Genomic DNA, 11,109 nt, shown 5'->3' with positions numbered 1-11,109 from the left:
TAAGGAAAAAAATGGTGGCAAAGGTAACAGTGATGGGCCGTCTTCCCGTGTGCCCCTGCTACAAGGATAAAATCACTTCAAGACTGAAGCTCCATAGAGACAGCTGGGAATCATAGAATAAATATGTTGGGTTGGAAGGGACCCATCAGGATCACTGAGTCCAACTCAGTAAAGTTATAGACATGCACACCTGAGGAACAATATCAGTGATATTTATTTAAAATACTTTTGCTGAGGAAATTTTTTTCATAAGAGATGGTTTTCAAACAAATCAGTAAGGTTATGAAAAAGAAAACAGAGACACACTCTCTCAGGAGTAAAAGTTACAAAGAAAGCTTCTGCATCAACAAAACCTCAGTCTTTTGATTTGCAACCTGAGTCCCAGTCCCAACCTTTTCCACCTAATGAATCCCACTGTCCATCTTTAGACATGGTTTGGTCTTGTCATTCTTCACTGAGTAGATGATATACGTTAAGGAGTCTTTTCATTCACTGGAATTATCCTAAAATGGCAGTCCATTATTTCAACAATTTTTGCTAATGACTAGCGTTATTCCAACTATTTAATGACATTAGTATTTTCAGGAATGGTCAGAGAAAGATGACTGGCCATGACAGTAGAAAAAATACTGACTTGGCAATACGAGTGACAGCTGGCAGTTAAGACTAGGCTCAGACACAAGATATGAAACCATTTTAAAATGACTAGAATTCTAATGAGACTGTAAATCTTCAGACAGGTTTCCTTATTACCCCTGATGCATTTCAGCATTATCACTTATGCAGACACTGCTTCTTTTGGGTCAGATTCCCAGTTTCTGAGGAATACTACTCTGGCCTTAAGAAAATTTCAAGCTTCTCTACATACCATAAACTTTTTAAAATTTCCCTTCTTAATTTTGGTATTAGCTCTTTATCAATTTAATTCTTTATAGATCTCTTGCATTCAGAAAATTATTATTTTACTAAATTTGTTTCCCAGCTTATTTTTTTAGATCATCCTTTAAATCTTGAGATCATAAAGCTATCAGAACTCATTAGGAACAGAAGAGCAGCTATTCTTCATTTCAGTTTTGAACTAAAGCTTAGGCCCTAGTCTATAATCAATTAGAATACAGCATTTCTAAATGGAAATTATCTAAGATGTTCAGAGAAAAATATATGACAACCCTCAGCTTCAAAAATAGTTTGCCATCATTTCCTTCAATTAAGCAATGTCCTTTACTTAAAATCCACGATAATCTGCTGTTGACATTTTGGTGTTAAGAGATATAAACCTACAAACTCCGCAATTCCAATGACATATCGGTTAGTATCTCTGTTAAGAAAGACTATCTCTTCCAAATAGCATGTAAATCATGTGATTTAGTAGTTTCTATAGTAACAATTTCTTCTTTTTTTTGAACAGTAAATAGCTGTACACATATTCAAAAGTTACTAGCTGCACTAAAACTGTGGTAACTTCCCTCCAAATTTCCTTTTTAATTAAAAAGGATACTTTTATTTCTTGCACCAAGAAATGTCCAGTTTTTGGAGTGGTCAACAGTTTCATGTGCGTAGTGACAGCAAAAACAAGCTAAAATCATAAAAATATAAATTCAACTTCAGATTGTAAAGAAGTGAACGTTACAGAAGAGTTTACAGCTGTCATTAGTTGTAGAAGTAAAAGAAGCAGACAGATACTTAACCTGAAAACCTTGAGCATTCAAAATTGATCACACTTAAATATGTTCAAGTAAGAAGATTTTTCTAATGTCAGGAAATACACGTATTCTTTATGTTCTGGTTGCAAAAAGGGGGCAGAGCTTAGCGGACATGGCTAAATTGCTATTCTATATGGCGCACTTCATCTCCGGGGGGTGTGGTGTTGGGAGGAAGACAATGGAACTGCACTTCTGGAAGTGGGTGACTTTGTCTCCCTCTCTCCATCAGGAAGGCTGTGGAGACCAGCCCTGTGGATGCTGTTCTCTGCTGCCACTGCCCATCCCCTTCCCATACAGGAAGCATCTGCAGGGAACAGAGTGGCAGAGGCAAGCCCAGTCCCAGGCAAGCCAGAAATGACCACACTAAAAGAAGCCAAGCAGAGCTGGGTGGAGAGGCATGGAGGCGTCCAAAGTGGAAGCACTGGTGCTGGAAGCAGCTGTGCGGAATTGAGTCCAGCATGGCAGTACAGTGTGTAACAGATGTCAGGGGTTTGCTCATCATTGTTTTCCAGTCTCAGGCTTAGTGACAGGGAGAGCCAGCTGTGGGGAGCACCCACCATCTAGTCTTTGTCTGGGGAGACCATGTGGTGCTGAGTACAGGAACAGCCACCATCTTGTCTTGGTCCAGGGGTCACACAGACTCAACCTGCATGGAGTGCCCACCACCCTACGTTTGTCCTGCAGCACTAAGTCAAGGTGGTGAACACCTTTTGTTTGTAAACCACCTTCTCTCTTTGTCTACTTTTGTTGTTAATATTGCTGCTATCATTGCGTGTTTCTTATTCCACTGCTCTTTGCTTTCAGTAAATTGTCATTTCAAGCCACTGCCTCCAGCTTTGAACTTCTCTTACTGGAAGCAGTGGGGGAAAGGGGAGTGTCTTTTTGGAATTAAATTTCTGGCTGGCATTAAACCACCACACTTTCACATTTACTATTTGGTCTAAATAAGACATACTGTCTTTACTCTCTGTTACACACCAGATCCTAAATCCAGGAGTTAAACTCAAGGTTCCGTTATTTTGTATTAGCACAAAGGAGAAATCCACACTAGGTACTCTCCAGAGGTGAAATCCACACAGAAATTTACTGGCAAAAATATAGAAAATCAAGGAACTTTGGTAAAGGACGAAATACAACATTGAATTCAATTCAAAACACTTATTAGAGCATTACTTAGCACGTACTTAATATTAACTTAGCATAAACTTAGCCAATTCAACCTAGAAGTTTTTAAAACACTAAGATGTTGCATTACCCAAAAAGTTCCATGAAAAGAGGCTTAAGAAGAGAGAAAGACAGAAGAGGTAGAGAAAAACACACATACAGCTACCAACTCCTGGCTTCCCAGCTGCAGTCCCAGAGAAGGCAGGCTCCCCAACATTGGTCACCTCGTGGTCACCCTTTTTAACCCCTTGGCCCAGTGTGGGCCCACCCCCCAGGTGGGACTTCCGGTGATCTGGCCAATCAGAGGCTGTGTTACCCCCTCGGTGCAATGATTGACAGCTCAGAAGAGGTGCCTGGGGCGGAGCAGGGTGCTGTCTCACCTTTAGGAGAGTGCGGCCTGCCTTCCTGCCAGACACGCGGGCCGCTGTTCCAAGATATTTCAAAGCGTGAAACATCCAGTCTCTGACACTGTCTTTGGCAACTGCTGCAAAATCAATCCCACCTCTGAAATCTTTGTCATACTGTCTACTGTAGTACAATAGGATGTCCTCTTCATCCCAATTTTTTTTTGTTACAAAATACCTTCATTTTACCCTTAATTATACATACTAAATAGGAAATCTTAACAAGGACGTTATTAATTGTATGCAAACAGCAGTAATTTTAGGAGCTTCATCATGACCTTTTGTTAAACGCTATTTTTTCCCTCTGATCTCTTCACTCTTTCCTTTTTACTGAAGTGTACTGGTTTTGGCTATGAGTTTGATTTGTTTCCTAAAGACTGAGAAAACTTGACAATAGGCTATTCATTGGTTAGTGTTTTACAAAAAGAATGCAGAGACACATACTGTCGTGTTTAGAATAAAGCTGTTGCTGAATCTTTATGTTTTATATATATATATATATGAATCTGTTGTTAAAAAATACTATTAAAATTTGTAGATACTCAGTATCTTCAAGTTGAAATGTTTACACAGAACCTTTAGAGCAAAACTTTTTGATCTCAGACTGAAACATAAGCTTGGATTCTGAACAGCCGTTTTTGCACCCATGTTTCAGGGCCTAAAAATGTGCATATGTCCTTTTGTAAACTTAGTCCTTCACTTTCAAAAACTACAGGCCCACAAATAGCAGCTGTATGTGCTAATTTTGTCTTCTGAAAATAAAGCTGACTAAATACCTCCAAAGTATTACTGAGATTTAGTGATCTTCAAAAGTTTTTTCCCCCATATCTTTAATTCAGACACATACACATCAATGTAAATGTGTGGTTTAATTCCATCGTGAATTTGGCCTGAAATATAGATTAGCAAAATTGGAAACAGCTGTGCAAGAAACTACTTTCCTCTTCCATTTATAGTATTGTATCCCAATATAAACTCCATCATTTTAATATAAAGTGGTACCCCCCACTCTTCTCATCCAGATGTTTGTGGATTTTTCACATAATCTTCAGTGAAATTGCCAAAATCAACAAAAAGTCTTAACATGTAAATTCAACATATTGTTTCATGTTCATTATGGCCTTTTCTGCCACAGTGCCAATCCTCATTAGATTTCAGATTTACTTTGGTCGACACTGATACAGAAAAGAACTCTGACTCATCATCCCATTGTGGGCTGGGTTCTTATTTAATTCATTTTTGTCTGATTCATGAACTGTTGAAATTCTAAAAATGGTTCATGAATTGCTTGGGAGATGAGAAAATTAATAATAATGATCCAATTTACTGTACATTGAACTGAACTGATTATCATGCAACATACCGACAGACTTTTTCATGGCAAATGAGTCCTATAGACAGAGGTTTTGTTTCCCTTCATACTGGACATGTCATTATACTGTAAAATAATCATTAAGCTCTTAGGCCAAGATCCAGCGAAGTGCTTAAGCACTTGCTTAATTATAAGTTTATGCAAACTCTGACGTGAAGCTACAGAAGAGTTAAATTATATTCTTTATTATAGTTGTGGCAAACTTAAAAGATACATGTATTCTTAAGCATTTTGTTGCATCTTTTGTATATCTAAAGATGAGTGGTACTATATAAATTCATAATGTAATGACTTTTAGTAGTCTATTTTCATACTTTTATATATGGAAATACATTTTAAAATGTCTGTAGCATACCCCCTGGCAGGTCAGGGGGGGGTATGTTCACCTCCAGGTAATCACAACAAAATAATTGCTAATTATCATATTGGAAATAGTTTTAGAAAGCTTGATTTACATGAAATCCTGAGTTAAATGCTGAGGATCACTGAAGCTTTTATGGCATTAAACCAAAGTTCAAACAAATCAACTAGGCTGATCAGGAAGCTGCCTACAAGAAATTAATATGGAATTTCTGAGAACAAGGTTATGCCATGGACACTGTTCCTTTCTATCACTTAGTCACTTTATAAGTCGGGTTTCTGCCTGAATATTTTCCTAAGAGGTCATTATGCAAAGACTAGATAAATATTATCAAGGCTCACAAAACTGTAACATAAGAAAACCACCAAGAGAAGTGATGAAACTTTTTACTGCTCATGAAATATAGGACCTTACCACTGCAGTTTAGCTGTTTTTGGACCAGGTAGTACATCTGATATGGAACCTGCTTTTAACAGTGTAAATTGAGTATTGTTGAGGTGCCTTAATAAATTGGACCCTCAGTGGGATCACTGGTATTTGTCTTGGGCATGAGGGATTCTGAAGCATTCAGGAAGCTCAGGACAGGTATTTCCTTCATTCTGCAGACAGAAACACAGGGGATTTTGCTCCCATAATACTAAAGTATTTAAGCATATGTAATTCATAAAATGAGTTTCCTCAAAGGCAATATGTTGTCTAACACACTAGAATGCAGCAGGCTCCATCTGATAGCGGCTCTCAGGGAGGCAGCTTGGCTTATCCTGTGACACAGTATGCACCTTAAGGATCCGATTGACCTTTACAGTGAAAGCTGGGTTGTGACATATGATCCAGAATCTTACCTTTTTCATTTTCACAGGAACTTCATTGCCAAGGATAAATGTCCAACTTGAAGACTTGGATCTCACTTCAAATTTGAGAGAAGTGAGATAAAAGTTGTCAGAGATAAGCATAAAAATTTCAGAAAACAATAATTGAAACCAGAATTCCTACGCTGCTTCTGAAGATTGATATCCCATGACAATGAGCTTTGATAAATCACTCTAGTTGAGGATCTATTCTTATGCTCTTTACAGAGTGTGTGTAATAAATCAATATACTGACAGATTTAAGAAAACCTCTCATTCTGCCTTCATTGCATGAAATATCTTTGCAATACAGTTAAATCTTTTTTCAGTACTGGAAGTCTTCCACTGAGTGATGTGTACAGAACATTGCTTCCTTCCTCAGTAAGACAAATATTCCGAAAAAATGTATTGTTCTCTGCTCAGGTTTATTTGAATTATTTCTTTCCATGGCAGCCAAACCAATCACTTCAAGTGCTTTCAGAGTTGCACATTAACACCTCATCTAATATGTAATGATGATAGAAAAGTCATTAATTGATGCTTAATTAGTTTTAATAACTACAATATAGGACATAAAACCTCATCTCTGTGAAATTGAAATACAAAACCAGGAAAAGATATGCAATAAAAATGAGACATGAAGTAATGCAATAATAAAAGAGACAAAAACTTAGTTTGGAAAGATCTGTCAGGACTGTTCCAGATAGAACTCAAAAGAATGCTGTAGGTTACATAAAATAGTATTACTTAAACTCAACATCTAATCTCTATTCTCAACACTGATTCTAAGTTTGCTATTTCACTTCAACTTGCGTTTAATTGCATTGCAGTGAAACAGGCCCGTACACTTTCTTTAACTGTGCTGTCATTTTTCCACATGAAGACCCTACCTTAAGGCAAAATTAAAACTTTTGAGTTGAATCAGGGAAGATTAGGAATTTTTCCTCTTAAATGCACTATGCTTATAAACTCTTCTTAACAACCAACACGTACAGAAATCTTCTCAGTGTTAAATAATTCATTTTGCAATAGCATCTGGAAAGGTTGGACATACATGAAGAGACCTGCTCACCATGGACTTTGCAAACCGCACAGTGAAAACATGTGCAACTTGCAACATTCTCTTATACCAAAGAATTAACAAGAATTGCAGGAAACTAACTTGCTCAATTCTTTTTCCACAGATACATACAAAATAAAGAATTTCATGCAGTTAGGACTACTCACTTTGAGAATAAAAACATAAATTTTAACTAAGGTCAGCCATAGATATATATATATTTTTTTTTTAATTTTCTTTTTTGTTGCATGTGATTGCATCGCAACTTGGGTATAGCACCATTGCGAGGACCCAATAAGAGCACAAAAAACCCTCATGGGCTTCCCTTTCTCCTCAACTTTGAGGTAGGCATTAGTAAATTTAAACTGCATTCCTTCAGCATTCCTCTAGAGACCATTATTTAAAAAATAAAACGAAGCACAGGAAAAGATAGGGCTGTGCTAGAATTAAACTCTATATATTTTTTCATAGTCTCTTTCAAAAAGAGTCAGAAGTTAGTGCATTTGATTTTTTGAATTAAAGTATTTTGAAAGCAGAGTGAGTCATAGAACTGCTACTCAGTTGTGCATATTTCTTAATACAAACAGACCATTTCCCAAGAATGCAAAAAACTTCTTGCAAAAGAAAAAAAAAGCATTCTTTGCACTGCTTTAATAGAGAGAAAATCAGGTAATTTAAAAAGACAAAATATACATGATAAACAAAATGCTGTTCTGCTAGACAAATGATAAATTGCTTATCTGCTTCTTTGTGAGAACAGTTGCAAGACAGTCTCACCAAATTAATCCAATATTTTGATAATAGAAAGTATTCAATATTTTGCTTATATATTATAATAACTGAACGGAAACTTATCTGTTTTGGAAGTGGAAAGAGATCTCCACTTCCAAAGTGTCTGAGGTGTACATGAACATCCACCTATCTATTTCCAATGCCTTTGTGCATGTAGGTCAAACCAGCTCTGTGTACATGCACAATGATCCATCATATCCATTGTATCGCATGAGTAAGTATATTTTCACATTTGGGGTCTTTTTCACACCTAAATGTTCTCTTTCAAGTATTACCAACGTTTCTTGATAATTAAAGGCAAAAAAAAAAAAAAAAAAAAAAAATTAACGTATAATTCTTAAGGCAATTATTTAAAGAGAAAGTTCAGATAAGAAAGTTGATAGATCATTTTTCCAACAAAAATAGCTCTATTCTATAGAAAAATAGCTTGAATTTCACAGGCACTAAAACATTTTTCCATTAAGAATTCTTCCACAGCCACTCAATTTCTCAGGGGAATTTTTGCAAATTCTTTTTAGAATGTTTTAATGATTTTATTTGAATAGTTTCATACTTAACTCCAACCATCAGATCAAATTGGTTCTGCAATTTTTCAGGCCAGAAGTTCACTATTATGTACATCACCCGTTATTTTTTTCATAGTGATGACAATTATACTGATCATTGGATGTCGTGCTCAGCAGTTATCATAGTTCCATCAGATATTATCTTCTCTCTGTAAATCTAAGCAGGTTTGAAATAGATAAGCAGAGCAGGAGACTAGACAGATGCCTCCTCCTAGCTTACCCATAGTAGTTCAAAGAGTGGTATCAATTTTTCCAGTTGGCACTCTACTCTCCACACCAAGGACCACATCTATAGAAAATGTTTCAGAAGCACAAAAAATGTAGACCCTGAAAGTGACATTATTATTGATTGATTTTATCTATTCTTTGTTGACCACAAGATTGCCAGCTCCCAGTATTATCGTCAAAAACCAGAGCTGTTCTTTGTCAATGAATGCTTAACAATGAGAAATACAGAAAGTGTAAACCAAAAACAAATATATGGGCTTTTGTAACTTGTGTTATTTTAATTTAAACCTCTTGATTTATTTAAGTACAGAAAAGACTTATGTTATCAGAAAAATGCTGTGTTATCTTTTCCCACCAGCATTTAAGTATTTAGAAAAATGCTACACAAAGTCTTCAGAGGAGTATTTATAAACAGGGGGAGAACAAATGAATTTAAATTAAGACTAATTAATTAAGACACAAGTTAGGCACTCTCTAAAGAAGACTCAGAATCACAGCTTTGGACCTAGGTGCATTTGTTCTCCTTTTTTTCTTTTTTTTTCCTTTTAATCTGTTCTACAACTTCTACAGTTTAAAAAATATTTTCCTGTGATTAACATAACTCTTAATGACTCCAGTCTCCTTAGGGAATATTACATGGGAAACTTCCTTTATAGAAATATTATATTTAGAGCAAGCACAAATGATGTTAGATGAACTTTCTAGAATGCACACATTAGAATACAGTACACAGAAGGATCTGTGCTGTATATTTCCACAATAATATCTACTATTCCATGGAATAAAATGATTGCACCAAGTTTCCAAAGCTCAAACATGCTGAAGAGAACAGGGATTTTAAATAATGTTATAAAATTGCAGATATATTGAATTTATTTACTAGGTTTTGACTGTGATAACTAGCATAAGCAATGCAAAAGAATAATCCCATTTTTGTAGGACTCTCATTCTATGTTCAGTGCAGTATGTCAGTACAACAAAAAAGGTATTTGAATAACCAAATGCAAGCCTACAACTTGCATTAAATCCTTCTTAGATGACACTCTGAAAGACTAGGGTATTCATTAAATGCAATGTACTTCAACCACATTATAGAAAACCCTTGGAGGACCAGAGAGATCTGTGCACAATTATAGTGGGTGTTCTGTAGCTGGAAACTAAGGTGTAATGAGTGTCCTTTCTCTACTCCTAGCAGCAGAACATAATTTCTTACAACAAAAATAAACAGAAATCTGGGGTTTTTAGAAGTGTGATGGCTGAAAGGGAAAAAATGGAGATTTTGTAATGGTAGAAGTTACGAAATAGACATCAGCAGAAAAATGCTGCAATTAGGGTTTTCTTCTCACTATTTATAGGTACTCAAAAATAGCCCAAATCTTTAAATACATTTGAAATGGGTAAGGGAGAGTAACTTAACAATACATGCAAATAAATTAAGGGTAGGTGTCAAGAAGACCAGACCAGACTCTTTTCAGTGGTGCCCAATGACGGAGAAAAGGCAACAAGCACAAACTGAAATATGGGAATCTGAATATGAAGAAAAATTTCTTTACTTTACAGCTCACAGAACACTGGAACAGACTGTCCAGGGAGGTTGAGTGATCTCCTCTGGAGATATTCAAAACCAGCCTAGACATGGTCCTGTGCTACCTACTGTAGCTGAACCTGGCTTTTTTGGACTAGCTTATCTTCAGAAGTCCTCCCAATACCAGTCATTCTCTGATTATGTGTTTCGCTGAAAAAAGTTCCTTTTGAATTTAAAAGATTACTCTGGTATGTGACAGCAAGCTTCTGATAGCAAAGGAAAGCTCCACAGTGGTTTTCATCTTTCATACTTGTACCTTACATGAAACGTTTAAAATACAATACCGCATATAAAATATCGTATCTTCCAAGAATATATTGTCAATTAATCACTCCAAAAATATATATATACTGAAACAAGAGTGCTGTGCTTCAGGGTTTTTTTTCCTTGAAATGCAGATTATTAATCCAAGCTTTACTTTAAATTAGACCTAAAGTAGTTCTATTTTAAGGATTTTAGATTAACTTCAAAACATTATGGATAATTACAATTTTATCCAATGCAGGGATAATTTATTCTTAAAATGAAATATTAAAATAGGCATAAACCTGAAAAATTTCATCTGAAATCTCAGGTCAAATTCGCATTTGTGTTATGGCCACACAAGAATTATTACTGAATATAATGAAGGCTAGAATCATAACTAGAATGCAGGTTGGTTAGTGATGATTTGCCTACGTATATTTTAAATGTTTCAAGGTTAATTAGAATCTTTATAGTAGCTGTATTACTACAAACTTTTGCTTTGTAACTTGGGATCAATGATGAATATTAACTATTGAACATTCATTATTGAATTAATTATCCATCTATAATATTTTCAATTTCCTTTTGACAAAACACACTAAGATAAAGCATTTATTTTGGACACACTACAGTGACACTAGTCAAAACATTTTTGAGAGATGTTTTGTTTGTTTTGTTTAGATTTTTAAACAATGGATGTGATTATGACAATCTGACAATGTTGAGAATAAAACTATCCTTTAGTTCAAGTTCTCAAAAGCTATCTCTTGCCAAAGGACT

The 11,109-nt window shown here is 35.6% G+C and overlaps 1 long non-coding RNA gene across 1 annotated transcript; it reads right to left on the bottom strand.

Annotated features, from left to right (window-relative positions):
- Positions 1-217: 217 nt before the first annotated feature.
- LOC138110815 (uncharacterized) lies at positions 218-3,087 on the bottom strand. The gene is made up of 3 exons (XR_011151084.1): positions 3,028-3,087; positions 1,499-1,576; positions 218-454 (listed from the first exon to the last, which is right to left on the bottom strand). It is a non-coding gene; the product is annotated as an uncharacterized lncRNA (long non-coding RNA).
- Between the last annotated feature and the right edge of the window lie 8,022 nt (positions 3,088-11,109).

The sequence above is a fragment of the Aphelocoma coerulescens genome, chromosome 5 (genome assembly GCF_041296385.1).
Source record: "Aphelocoma coerulescens isolate FSJ_1873_10779 chromosome 5, UR_Acoe_1.0, whole genome shotgun sequence".
Lineage (NCBI taxonomy): Eukaryota > Metazoa > Chordata > Aves > Passeriformes > Corvidae > Aphelocoma > Aphelocoma coerulescens.
The sequence above is the reverse complement of the archived record's forward strand: the minus strand, read 5'-3'. Positions and strand labels throughout refer to the sequence as shown.